General features: G+C 37.3%; 1 protein-coding gene across 1 annotated transcript in view; it reads right to left on the bottom strand.

The window, feature by feature from the left end:
• The window catches only part of TMPRSS11F (transmembrane serine protease 11F), a 106,990-nt gene that overhangs the window by 90,959 nt on the left and 1,004 nt on the right, over positions 1–15,027 (bottom strand).

The following is a 15,027-nucleotide window of genomic DNA, read 5'->3' as shown; positions in this document are numbered from 1 at the left end:
TGTTCATGTAAAATCAAATTAAAAATTAGGAATGGGTCAAGTGTTCACTATTTCCTCTTTATTAATTCATGTTTTAGATGCTTGCTTTGTTAGATCTGACCTTCTTTCCTGCTGTTTGTTTTTTCTGCATTCATGATCAAATGGTTTGGACTTGATTGAGTCCCCATTTCTCCCCATTGAGAAATGATGCTTGTAAAAGATTAAGTTTGTGGGGATCTATTCATTATTGCCCTTGATTTCTTTTTATATGGTGCAAAGTTAACTTGGAGATATGTCATAAATATCATACAATAGAGATGGTAGGTACAAGGAGGGACTGTAGCTTGAGATTCAGCTCTAGGTATTTTCCTCCATTCTTCATTTATTTATTTTAGAAGATGTACTGAGATCCACACTACTCACTACACTCAGATATGCAAAGAAATATGGTTAATTTTCTTTTTCTGTCAAAGATGCCATCTTTCCCCGGATGCTCCTTTGCCCTGGGCAGTGTGCTGTGAGACTGAAATACCTATGTCTTTTCACTTAAATTCTTTCTACTTTTTACGCCCTAACTGGGATGGCTTAGTTTCTTGAATTCAAAGTTCAACTTCCTATTAGGCTGGTTTAAAGATTGATCTTCAGGTAAATGTTCATTTTTACTCTATTTTTATTTCTTGGTTTCTTACTCCTCCCCTGCTTCTCTCCAAATATATTGATATATGAGTAAATAGTGTTTGTGACTTAAGGCAGCTGAGCAGTGGGGGCCTCAGGGTCATGGGCATTCTCTTGACCTTTTCTCTTCTCTGGTCTGGTCCATGGACTGGTCAACTGTGAGGTTTTCTTGCCCAGCTAGCCTTGGGGATAGCATGATGGCACCCACCACTGTAGTCTGGTCCTGACCATTTGCTCCAGATCTCTGACTCCCTTCTTTCTGTAGCCACTTTGAGTCCAGGTCTCAGTATCTCCACATTTCATCACTGGCATACATGGGAACAACTTTTCCCCTTGTACCCTGAATAAGCCATGGGGAATAAGTCTCAGGTTTTTTTTTTTTAATATAATTTTATTTATTTATTTATTTTTGGCTGTGTTGGGTCTTCGTTGCTGCGTGGGGGCTTTTTCTACTTGTGGTGAGCGGGGCCTACTCTTCGTTGTGGTGAGCGGGCGTCTCTTGTGGTGGCTTCTCTTGTTGCGGAGCACGGGCTCTAGGCACACGGGCTTCAGTAGTTGTGGTACGTGGGCTCAGTAGTTGTGGCTCGTGGGCTCCAGAGCACAGGCTCAGTAGTTGTGGTGCACGGGCTTAGTTGCTCCGTGGCATGTGGGATCTTCCCGGGCCAGGGCTCGAACCCGTGTCCCCTGCATTGGCAGGCGGATTCTTAACCACTGTGCCACCAGGGAAGTCCCAAGCCTCAGGTTTATCTATAGACTTACCTTGCTCTGTCAGTGTGCAATATCGCTCCTTTATCAAGCTCAGCAAGGCCACATACATGGCTTCTCCTAGACCTTCATAGCTTCCCCTTGCTATTACAGTCCCAGCATTCCTGGGCTCACCCATTCCTACTTTTACTTGCTTCTCCACTCATCATGGAATTCTACCTCAAGAAGGAACAGGAGAACATGTGTATCTAACCTCTCTTCCCCAACTCTGTTTCTTACCTCCTCCACACACAATTTACCCAATCAGAAAGAATGGAGTGTTCACTTCCTCCTTTTCTCCAATGTGGAATCACCTTGCTTCATAACTTCCTTCCCTGAGGCAGTAAGCCTCAAAGTTTGGTTTAAAGAAGGAAGAAATATCCTGTCTACCCTGTGGAAGTAATTTAATGATCTTGTCCAGGCCTGGCTCTAAAAGTCATAATTGGAGCTAAAAGAATTTGGAAAATACTTTTCTTCCTCTACAAAGCTTGGCTTTCAAAATTATTGTTTTCTCTCAACTAAAACAAATCCTACTATGGATTTTAAAAGGTGCATCTTTCTTTAACAAAATTTTCACTGTAAAAATTACAGCTCCAAGGATAGGGGGTTGTTCATGCACAAAAGAATACAAAAGATAAAAGCACTGTAATGTAATTTTAAAAATATTATTATATGTACTTTACCATCCTTGACATCCCACAATACTGTGCTTTTTATAGTATACTGAGTCGACTCTTCTGGAGAGTAATACTATCTCCTATTTTTCATAAAGTGTGGAAACCACTAGATTTTCTAGTCACTTGTTTTATTTTCCTTTTTTTTGCTACCCCCACTCCCATCTAGACCCTCAACTGGACATTCTTTTGACCTCCTTGAATCCAGGCTTCCATGTTCAAGTGTAATTTACCCTTTGATATATCATTGTAGTCACAGGGAATTCTAATCAAGAAATTTACTGGAAATAGAGTGTTCTAGTATAAAGATCTTGCTTGTGAAACTCTCAGGATTTTTTCTTGGATAATAAACTCTCATTTGCTTTCCTCTCTTAAAGGCAATAATGTAATTATTAGATTTATAAAATTATAAGTCTGCAGTCAAAAATCATACATGTAGAACATCATTAAGTAATTACAGTATGAGACAGCCACCACAATATGAATGTATTTAATTTATATCTTAGTTAGGCTACAGGGAAGATCAGTATGAGAGAACAAAACAAGACTGACATTTATAGTACCTTTGGGTTTTTTCCTGACTAAGATTGTAAGTAACACTGAAAGATTCTTCTTTTGTGATGAAATTACATATGGCTTATAGCCCTTTTGGAATAGTTAAATGACACATCACTGTTACTCTCATTTTCTCATAGAACAATTATATTGAACACATTCAAATCATGAGAACATTGAAATGCACAGATGCAATGGTATCTCCACTTATATAAGAAAATATTATATTAACAACTTTCAACCTTAAATTTCTGATTAGAAGCCATAATAATCAAGATAAAAGCTATTTATTGAGTTTCTATCATGTGTCATGGGCTTTTTTATATCATTTCTAGTCCATACAAGAGCACTTGGAGGTAAGTATTACTATCCTCTTTTAAAAGTTGAAGAAATCAATGCTCAGAGAGGTTAATAAACTCAAAGTCACACAGATAGTAAGTGGTAGAGCCAAGATTTTAACTTATAAACATTTGCTTTTTCCATTGGGCTATGTCAGCTATTAATTTGAGGAGAGATCTTGATAGATGTTGGTCTCTTCTCTACTAAAGTTTTCTATATGCTTCCTTTCCATAATTTAAGCAAGGGCTGTGAAGAGGTGGTATTTGTGACTGCTTATCTCTCTCGCCTATGTGTCTACTTCCACAGGTGTAAGAACTGTCAAATCCCAGCCAGTAAATAGGGGACCTCACAGGTCTATCTGGTGACTTCCTGATGGAAATGACTGACTCATGTCAGCATTTCTGAAGGGCAATTTTTGAAAATTCAAATGACTCTCTTGTCTAAAAAGAAGGAATGCCACAGAAAGATGGGGTTGGGAAGAAGATAGTGTAGAAACCCAAATGGCAAATAGTTGTTGATCAATTTAAAAAGAAATAAAACCAAGATAAATAGTTTGAACAGCTGGGGTAAGTTGCAAGTCACAGTCTTAACTAACCAAGTTGTCTGAATCTTCAGCTGAAAAGAAACCAGTGAAAATGATAAGCAAAGAAGCAAGCAGCAAAGGAATGAAGAACTCAGCTCAGGGCTCATTTAGCTCTCAAAAAAAAAAAAGTTCTTTATCAGTATAACAACTGACACTAGAGCATTTACTTAAGGACTATCTGTGATTCAACAAAGCATAGGAAGGACCGTGACTCACAAAGAAATTGAAAAAACACCTCACAGACACAAGGGACAAGAAAAACAGGATGTGTTCCTCTGATTCAAACTATTTTACTTTACTTCCTTAGTGTGATGTTTTAGTTCTGTTTCCTTCACTCCCTTAAAAAAATATTATAGACCACAAGAATGGAAATGGTGGGTCATTATGATGAGGAAGAGATGAGGAGATGATGAGGTGGTGGAGAAGGAGGGAAATGTTCCTGAGTGTGTGGTTTAGTGTGTGTTTGTGTATATGATAGAATAAGAACTCAGGGCTGGAGGGGGAGCAAAAATTATATGTTTGAATCTTGAAGCATTTTGTTTTATTTTTGTTGAGTAATATTGAGCTGCCAACTCTAATCAAAAGATTTGAAAAAATTCATTCCATTGGTTATATTTAGATCTGGTTAGAAAAAGGGAGGAAAATCAGCATTAGTCTATCAATGGGGCCTAAGGAGTTAAGTTGACAGATAAAATGTAGGAAGCCCGGTTAAATTTGAAATTCGTGTAAGCAATAAATAATTTTTTTAGTGTAAGTATATTTTATGCCATATTTGACATCCTCCCACATTCCACAGCTGCACAGCCCAGGTTTGAAACCCAACTGAGTCATTTATTTGCAAGGACAAGCAATAGTTGAAATATACTTATACTAAAAAACTATTTTTTGTTTACTGAAATTCAAATTAAACAGAGTATGACTGATCTGTGAATATATTTCTCTGGATGTGTATTGTCATGAGTGTGTGTGTGTGTGTGTTTGTGTGTGCTTGTGTGGAGAGAGACAGGGATGAAATGTAGATGACTCCAGGTGGAGTAGGTGTAAGAAATATTATTTTATGTTTCTAAAATAGAATTTATTTTTCTTTGTATTATAATAATATTGGTATATATGTTACACAAAATTTTGAAAATACATAAGAGTATAAAGAAGACTTTTATATCCACCATCTCATCACCTGGAAGTAATCACTGTTAAAATTTTGAGTTATGCCCGAATTTTTCTTTCTCTTCACTCCTCATACCTACAAATATAAAATTATTATAAAAATTTAAAGATATACAAATGCTAACATTTATTAAGTACTTAAATATATATGCCAGGCAGCTTACTAAGTGCTTCATGGGAATTAACTCACTAAATTCTCAGTGAAAACCCTATGAGGTAGGTATTATTGTTCCTACCATTTTACAGGTGGGAGGAAAAGGCAAAGAGAAATTAAGCAACTTGTCCAAGGTCACCTAGTAAGTTAGTGGCCCCACTGGGATTCAAATCTGATTAGTGCACCCCTGGAGTGTGGGTTATATGGTTCCTCCACCACTGTAATTGAAGGAATAAGCCACATCCACAACCATTCATTCATTTTATAACATTTACTCTACTAAAGATGTCAGTACTACAGACCTATTTTTTTAATTGTTATTTTTATTTGGAATTAGGAATAAGACATTACCCTATAGAAAGACAGTGCTACTGCTTCAACAGAATAAGCCATCAGCAGTTTCTGTGACCAACCAGAAGTTTAAGATGGAGTGAGCTTTTCTATATGGCTCAGCACATAACTAAGAATTTAATTTTTGGATTAGATATATTTGGGTTTAATCCCTAGTTCTGCTGTTTACTAGCTATATAACCTTGGGCAGGTGACTTTTCAAACCTTAGTTTTCTAATTTTTTTAATAAGGCTACTAAGAGTCTCTATCCTACTGACAGGTTCATGAGAATACAACTTGTATAGTCTTACAGGACACTTCCTACCAGAAGGGCTCCCACTTGGTTTAATGTTCTACTGTGCCATCTTGAAATTCTTAGTTATTTTAACTGTGAACATGTGCATGAGCAGAGGCAATACACTGGGTAACAGTGGGCACATATGACTGTGATCAAGCAGTAGTGCCCACATCTGTAGGCTCAAGTCCCAAGGCACCACGGGCAGTATAGGTGACAAGCTGCGGGCCTCACTGTCTGGAGCACATGTGCATGTCTGAGCGGGCTGCCAGAATGGGACCTTGGTTCAGGTTGGTAGTGACAATTGTGGCAGTAGCAGTGGTAGTGGCCATTGCCCAAGAAAGGTCCTCACATGGACGCAGGGATGAGACGGTGGTAGAAGACCAGCTCATCTTTCTGTTCCAGAGCTCTCCCTGCAAAGTCTGCACAAATATTAACTCTCTAGCCTGAGCTTTGTCAGAAGGACTGCAAGCATTCAATCAATAAACTTTCCCAGTAAATTATTACAAAATAAAGTCATACACATGGACCTTGCAATAAAGTATATCAGGGAGTTATTAGAATTCTTAAAAAAGTATAGAGTCTCCAATTTTGAAAACTGCTCCACCATTGCAAAACAAATACCTATAGTCTTAGAAATTATCTTTAAAGATCATTGCATTCAATGGAAAAGAAAATTATTTTCACATGGTACTTTGAATGAAGTGATTATTAATGAAAAAAATTTTTTTAATTAAGTTTTCTTTGTATAGGCACTTTGAATTATATACAATCATGATGCCACTTTCAATTTTTTGTATGGCCTCCACAAGTTACAAGAAATGTCTGAAGAAACATTAAAATTTCATTGTATAAATTTGAATTTAAAATTAATTTCAGACTTACTCAGAACTGATTTCTATGAAAAGTTAACTCTTGTTAGAAAAATCTTTTTAGTTATGTGAGAATCATCAGCTCTAGAGATACTAAAACATATATTTTTAAATAATTTATTAGAAATTTACCTAAATGATGTCAGATTGTATAAAATACTCTTAAGAGGTCCAGTAGCAGTCGCATCAGTGAAAAGAGCTTTCTCAAAATTAAAAATTCTCAAAAATGTTAAGACTAGAATGATCCATGTGGTAATGGATTAGATTTAGAGACATAAGTATGAATTCATATTTAGTTTAATATGGATACAAATTGCTACACAGAGAGATATTTGTAGACGCATATACACTGGATATATATATACATATACACCCATATATTTACTATGTATACACTATGCTTGTAAATATGTATACATAGTGTATAACACATATGTATACAAACATATATTTACTATGTATATACTATGTATGTATATATGTAGGCATATTTCCTCCTTCTTTCAGCTGAGAGGATTTAGAAGCAAGGAAACACAGTAACCACAGACATACTTAGCTCCCAAATCTTGATTTCTAATACCATTCTCCAATAAAAGGCACCAGGGCTCCATGAAGAAATGGCTGAGTTTAGGACTGGGACAGGAAATACATAAGATGAGCCCACAGTACATTGTAGTTCCAGAAAGAAAGTGCTAACAAACAAGCAAACCCCCCCCCCCAAAAACAAAACAAAAAAACGTGATGGTAGTATGTCACCTAGTTTGGACACAGGAGGCAACTAAAAGAGCTTCTAGGACTTCCCTTGTGGCACAGTGATTAAGAATCCACCTGCCAATGCAGGGGACACGGTTTCAAGCCCTGGTCCAGGAAGATCCCACATGCCGCAGAGCAACTAAGCCTGTGCGCCACAACTACTGAGCCTGCGCTCTAGAGCCTGCGAGCCACAACTACTGAGCCCACATGCCACAACTACTGAAGCCCGTGCGCCTAGAGCACGTGCTGCGCAACAAGAGAAGCTACCACAATGAAACACCCGCGCACAGCAACGAAGAGTAGCCCCCACTCGCCACAACTAAAGAAAGCCCGTGCGCAGCAATGAAGACCCAACACAGCCAAAAATAAATAAATAAATTTACTAAAAAAAAAAAAAAAAAGAGCTTCGAAGGTTAAATTTGGAACAATTTGAGCAACAAAGTATTGGATTATAACTCAACGTACAAAATAAATATCCATGAGTGTATACTGATATAAGTAAATGCTTGGAAAAAAAAAATAAGTGAGGGAGAAGAGACAAATCTCTCATGTAGAAGAATTCCTAATTATGTAGATACTCCATTCTCAAGGAAGTGGAATATAACTCTCCACTCTTTAAGGGTGGCTGCAAAGAGTGACTTCCTTCCAAAGAGGACCCTTTGGGAAGGTGAGGAGGAAGAGTAACTTTACAGTGGAGAAACCACACGATCACTACCTCAGCCAGGTGAACAAGGTCAACATCAACGGTAATAAATCATGTAAATGGCATATAATGATGTAATGAAAATGACATTGTACCTCTGTAGTATTCTTCCCCCAAACCTGTGACCCCAATCTAATCATGAGAAAAACATTAGACAAACCCTAGTCGAGGGACATTCTACAAAATACCTGACCAGTACTCTTCAAAATTATCAAGGTCATCAAAATAAGGTAAGTTTGAGAAACTGTCACAGACAAAATGATCCTAAGGAGACATGACAATTAAATATATTATGGTAGCTGGGATGGGGTCCAAGAACAGAAAAGGGACGTTAGGGAAAAAAAACTGAAGAAATATGAGTAAAGTATGGACTTTATCGAATAATAATGTATTAATATTGGTACAATAATTATAATAAATAAACCATATTAATGTAAGATGGCAACAATAGAGAGAACTGTGTGGGGACACGGACACTGCACTTTTCTGTAAACCTACAACTGTCAAAAATTACATTTATTTAAAATAAACTTTTAACTAAATTGTTTACCTTTTAAAAAAGAAAAAAAATTGTGATCTTGCCAAGAGCTACTGACATAAATTTTAATGATACCAGTTGAAAACAAGGTTGATAAAAGTATAAATTTTAATAAGCTAACAAATGAGTTTTTATAAAAGTAAACCCCAAATTTTTATAACAATTATATTACAAAGTGTTGCTATTTATTGTGATAGCAATAATTATATATTTTGCCATTTATTATTTTATAATGTTACTCATACAACACCAATATCCCTATTATGTTTTATCAGTAATAAGATGTTTTCAGAGGAAAAAGCTTAAGGGACCTCAAATTTTCACGTTTCATTAGGCCCTACAAATTATGTAGCTGACCTGTTTCTACATCATAGGGCTACTAGGAAGTTAAATGAGATTGCCTATATTAAGCACTTAGGTTACAACCTGTTACATAAGAAGTGCCCAATAAATAGTTAAGTACTGTTATTGAGGAGTAATTGTCAGTGCCCAGATATTGATGCCCGAGAACAATCATTCTTCAGAGAATGTTTGTAACACCTCAGTTGAATTTTTCACTAATTCACTAATTCAAAGCAAAATAACTAATTCATAGCAAGATCCAACCAATTAATGTCACATAGATGGTGAGAGATACTAGTATACATATTTGCATGTAAAGTTAAATATTGGAGAAGAAAAAAAGTTGTGACAAAATATAGTTCAAGAGCAGTTTCTGATTTAAACAAGATTTGCTGATTTCCTTTTGCTGTAATGAACATTTTCAGTACTTCGTTTCCTTTAATCCTCACATCACTGTGAAGTGTACAGCACAAAGCTGGAAAGCAAACTGAGATCAGGGAAGTTGAGCAAACTTCTCAAGCCACAATATGAGTAACAAAGTTGGGACTGGAATCCAGTTTTTCTTACTTCCAAGTAGTTTTCTTTTCATTACCTCACAGTGCCTCACATTTCCCATGGTGCAGGTACTGTTTTCTTTTTTATTGAGGTATAGTTAACTTACAATATTCTATAAGTTTCAGGTGTACAACATAGTGAGTCACAATTTTTAAAGGTTATACTCCATTTATAGATATTATAAAATATTAGCTATATTCCCTGTGCTTTACAATATTTCTTTGTAGCTCATTTATTTTATACATAGTAGTATGTACCTCTCAATCCTCTCAAACTCCTATCTTGCCCCTCCCCTCTTTCCTCTCCTCACTCGTAACTACTAGTTTTTTCTCTATATCTGTGAGTCTGGTTTTTTTTTTTTTTTTTTTGCTCTATGCCCTAGTTTGTTTTATTTTTTAGATTTCACATATAAATGATATCCTACAGTACTTGTCTTCCTCTGTCTGACTTACTTTATTAAGCATAATACCCTTCAAGTCCATCCATGATGTTTCAAATGGCAAAATTTCATTCTTTTTTATGGCTGAGTAGTATTCCATTGTGGGTGTGGGTGTGTGCGCACACAAACACGTGTGTGAGTATACTATATATATATATATATACCACATCTTCTTTACCCATCCATCTGTTGATGGACACCTAGGCTTCTTCCATATCTTGGCTATCATAAATAATATTGTTATAAACACTGGGGTACATATATCCTTCCAAATTAATGTTTTTATTTTTTTTCAGATATATATATCCAGGAGTGGAATTGCTGGATCATATGGTGGTTCTATTTTTAGTTTTATGAGGAACCTCCATACTGTTTTCCACAGTGGCTGCATCAATTTACATTCCTACCAACAGTGTACAAGGGTTCCCCTTTCTTCACATCCCCCCCAACATTTATTATTTGTGGTCTTTTTGATGATAGCCATTCTGACAGGTGTGAGGTAATATCTCATTGTGGTTTTGATTTGCATTTCTCTTCTGATTAGTGGTGCTGAACATTTTTTCATGTGCCTGTTGGCCATCTGTATGTATTCTTTGGGGTACTACTTGCTTTGGTTTACTTTGCCTCATTTTAGTGAATACTGTAAAATCGTTGGATATCTTTAATGAACTTAGTTTGAACAGGTAAGAATTAAGAGTGGCTTATTCCCCTACTTCTTTTACAAGCTTAATTTCCATAAATAGTGTGGGGGGGGGGGGTGTGTTTCTTATAATGGCCACAATACTCTTTCATGAGCTCACTCCCTTCCAGCTCTGTTGGGTTATGACTAGACCCAGTTTTTGTTCAACCTTTGGATTCTAGACCATAGTTTTCTCTGGTTGGTCCTAATAATCCTCCAGATTTCCTGGCACCTACACATTAGCATAGACCATAGAAGAGGAGTTTCAGACTCTGTTGGAGGAAAGCTTGCTGATGTCTTTATGGTGGGAGCCATGTTTTCATGGTATTCTGCTTGCTTGGCCAGGCAGTCACATCGAGGTGACTGCTCCCAGTCCCTCGTTCATGGGATTCTCAAGCAAGACTGACAACATGTCGGCTCATTCTTTACACTACACCTCATGCTTCCCATTTGGGCTCTTCCTTTGCCTGAGACACACAGGAGGTGCACTGGCTTGCCCAGCTGCATCTGTGAGATTGAAGCCTATACATGGACAGGTAGGCAGTATCACTGACTCGCTTCTGCTCACTAGCTCACCTCATGCAGTGTGGCTGGTGTTATGAATGCTGTCACTGCTGTCTTGGGATTTAGATTTCCCATGGCTACTGGAAGGACCAGGTGGTACAACCTAAAAGTGTGTCACTGTTGATTCACTATATGGTGAACTTTGTTCAAAGGCAGATAGGAGAAGGTGGATAAACTCTTCTTCCTCTCTCTCCCTGGTCAGTCTATGCAGAAACACAGTAGCTCATGTAGATATTCTGAAGATATTGTATTAGCTTGATATAAAGCTCTAGCCAGACTGGTAATCTTCCTCATTGCATTTGCTTTCCATACCTCCCTGCTCATTGGCCCCTTTCCCTCACTCTTTCTTCCCTAGAATTGCAAACCCCCCAAAGTAAGGCTTTCTGCTTCAGGATCTGTTTTCTAAGAAATCCAGACTAAGATAGTTGGTGATTCTAAGATCCCCTGTGATTAGGGTTTCTGCCTAGAGTCAAGTCCTATTCACCTTATTAAAAAAATCAGCAATAGTTTTAAATTGCAGAAACAGAATCTTTGTGGACTTACCTAAAGTTAATTTATTGAGAGATAAAAGAGGAACAGAAGAATCATATTTACTGGGCTCCAAGAAAGTAGATGAGATTGTCCTACTAGGAGAACCATGACAAATTTCATAGGTTAACCGATGGTTTGGTGGGTGGAAGGGAGTTATACGTGCAACTATTCAAGTCATTAGCACTGTAAAAAATCTTACTTGATTTGCAAGAGGTAGAGTTTAGGATGTTTTAGGGACAGACATATCAGAAACTCTGATGTAGTAATAGGTTAGTATATAGATAAACAGGTTATCCCATGTGTACTTGTTTATTTGATTACTATTTTGATTTATACTAATGCATACCGTTCATTTGTGGCCAAATAACCAGAGCAAATTTGCTAATGTAAAGTGTTTAAATCAGACTAGAGAGAAGAAAAGAGCACAGCATGACCACTATTTTCACATTCTTCTCATAGGAAGACAATGAAGTGAAAACAACCCTGTCAAATTCTTGGGAGAGGAAGCTCAGTAACATAAAATACTGTAATGGAACTGTCAACTTTTGCCCTACAATTAGCGGTAATCTAATTATGTCAGAATAAAGGTCAGGGAAATGAATAAACATGACCAGGGAACAATAATATGACACTGTTAAAAATTCAGATGCCTCCTGACATAATACTATATATTGAGTACTTTGGATCACACCAAATTTCTCATCAAATGTTCAGTATATCCTTTGATGACCTGCTTGTTTAATATATAATAACAGATCTTGTTTCTATCATGCCTTTAAACAATATCATGACATGCGATCATTTTCTTAAGGTGTCTGGGGTTGCAGGAGTTCAAAATGTATTGGTAATAGATGACTAGGCATCCAAGTGACAATACATATTACCTAATTTTAAATAATATGGCAGAGGTTTAACATGTCTGAGGTTAGCGGAAGCTCTGATTAATGTCTTTATCATTTGAGCACTGAAATGAATAGTTAAGTCATATACTTATATCTCAAAAGCAATATTCTTTCACACAATTAAGCTGCAGCCTCTTAGAACAAAGACTCATTTCCCTCTTATGTGTGTCATAATTGGGCCAATTCTTCTGTGACATCTCTTATATTAATAAGAAATTGTCATTTCATGCAAAGGGCTGATGATGACTATAAAGAGGAAGTGAAGAGTCTTCTGCTGCTATTTTAATTTAAATTATTCATTGAGAAGACAAAGATGATGCATATAACATAATTTATTTGCCTTGTAGCATGCATTTGAATCTAGTATTTTGTAGACTTGTTCATTTATTCAGCAAATATTTACTGGAGGCCCACCGTGTAGAGGCACTGTTCTGGGTGCTGGTGTTTTCGTAGTGAATACGACAAAGTCCTTGCCTTCATGGTAGCTTACAAAGAGAGGAGACAGAGTAAACAAATAAACACGTAATTCCAGGTTGGTTTTGATGCTAAAAAACAAATTAAAGCAACTGAGGGCAGAAAGTGGTGAGGGCCTGGGCACTATTTCAAGTAGTGGAATGAGGAGAAAAATCTCTGAAGATGTGAGATTTAAGTTGAGACCTGAAGAATGGTATTCTTTGATAAATGTTAAAATAGCTTTAATTCAACAGTTCTTTTAAATAAATTTATATTTTATGAATTTCAATAGCATCTATACATATTTGGAAGTGGGAAGTAATACATATTATTCACTTTAAGGCATTGTTTGGAGCACTAATAGATTTGAGGATTCCTTATGATAGCTACACATCCCACTCCCTCCTTTAGGGCTCCAAAACTGAGAGGCACTTCTCTAGATTAACCCCATATGCCAGATCCCATCCCTATGGTCCCTAATGTGCATTTCTTTCCTAGTGTGCTCAAATGTGCCACCATCGTTGCTTTGTTCAAGTTCATCATTCCCCTCACCCAAAATGCCAGCCTTTTCCCACCGTTTCTACCTGTCCAGATTCTCCCTTTACATCAAGGCCTAAACTTCCCTAAAGCTTCTCTAACAGTAGATCACCATTTGGGGCGGGGGTGTGGGTGTGCGCGCACGCGTACGCGTATGGTGGGGCACTAGGCACTGTGTTAAATACTTTACATTCGTTATGTTATTTATGAGCCTTGGTACTATTATCATTCCTACTTTGTAGACAAAGACATGGGGACTTGTGGAGCTTAAGAAACTTGTCTAATTCATACAGCTGGGCAGCAGGGACAGAATTCCAGTTCAGTTCTGATGATTCTGACATCCATGCTTTAAATCATTCTGGGACAACTATTCCATCTTGATATGATTTTACCATCTTAGAATGCTTACAGAAAGTACACTTCCCAACTTTGTTCTGCCTTGCTTTGTCCACTGGTATTTCATGTAGTATTTAGTTTATACTCCCCAAGTTTGTAGGCAGCAAACATATTTTGTACTTCTTCAACAGATTCAATAACAATGTTTATGGTTCTGAACAAATAGAAATTCAGAAAATACTTGGTGGTCCACCTGCACTGGGGGCAGCAGGCCCTTCCTGCATGCAGGTGGGTTGGAGCCTACCAGCACCTGCAGCTGCTCCCTGGCTAGCCAGGCCAGCCAGCCATCGTCTGGTAGGCCAGGCAGAAGCAACAGAAGAAGGAGGAATATTGCACTTACTACATCCACTTGGGCAGGTGCAACTGAGGAGAGCACTGCCCCTGCCTCAGGGGATTTGCAGTAACAGCTACTGTCCCTATAGGCATGTCTACGTGTCCCTCAGGCAGAGATCTGCACTGACTTCCCCAAAAATTGCTGTCCCCTGGGCCTGAAGTGCAAGAAGAAACATGCACCGCTGTGCCCTGTCTTCTCCTGCAGGGGCGTCTGCCTCAGGGGTGTCCAGAGATATGAAATGGTATTTAGAGGTCTAAAACTGGCAGTTATTACAACTATCTTGCATCTGAGTTTGCTGGGTATTTATACTTTATCTTCACTAGATCATGTGTTTTTTAGAACAGAATCCATTACGTAATAGATATATCTTTATTTATCATGGAACTTGATATTGTCCTTTGCAAGAGTGGATTTTAAAAAATGAACTTAACCTGTGCTTCTTCCCAGAACCATTTTTAACCTTCCCTAGATGTGATGACACCCTCATTAAAAACTGTTTGCCCTCTGGGCTGTTAGCTGTCTCCACACACTTGACATCTGACACAAATTGATAAGAATATGCACAAATCATCTCAGCTTATATTCCTCATTTACCCAAAATAAAGATTGAATTTGTGAAGCATGATGCTTGGGTTCTAGTGCTCTGCTGGGAGAAATGATAGAACATAGGTGTTCTCTCCTGTTTGCAAAAGAAAGAAAAAAAAAAAAAAGCCCAGATTTCAGAGGTAAAAATGAGATGCTTATTATCCTTTAAGCAAATATGTGTGTGTATACATATATATATATATATTTTACAGAAAAATAATTCAAAATAATGCATTATTTAAATACCAAGCTATTTTGGTAATTTAAAACATAATTCAGTTTACAGAAATTGGATTAACACAAATTTCAGTAACACCTCTGTGGAGAGCAAGGATGTATGTTAAAATAT

The sequence above is a fragment of the Balaenoptera ricei genome, chromosome 5 (assembly GCF_028023285.1).
Source record: "Balaenoptera ricei isolate mBalRic1 chromosome 5, mBalRic1.hap2, whole genome shotgun sequence".
Classification (NCBI taxonomy): Eukaryota; Metazoa; Chordata; class Mammalia; order Artiodactyla; family Balaenopteridae; genus Balaenoptera; species Balaenoptera ricei.
This window is presented reverse-complemented; position numbering and strand designations above follow the sequence as displayed.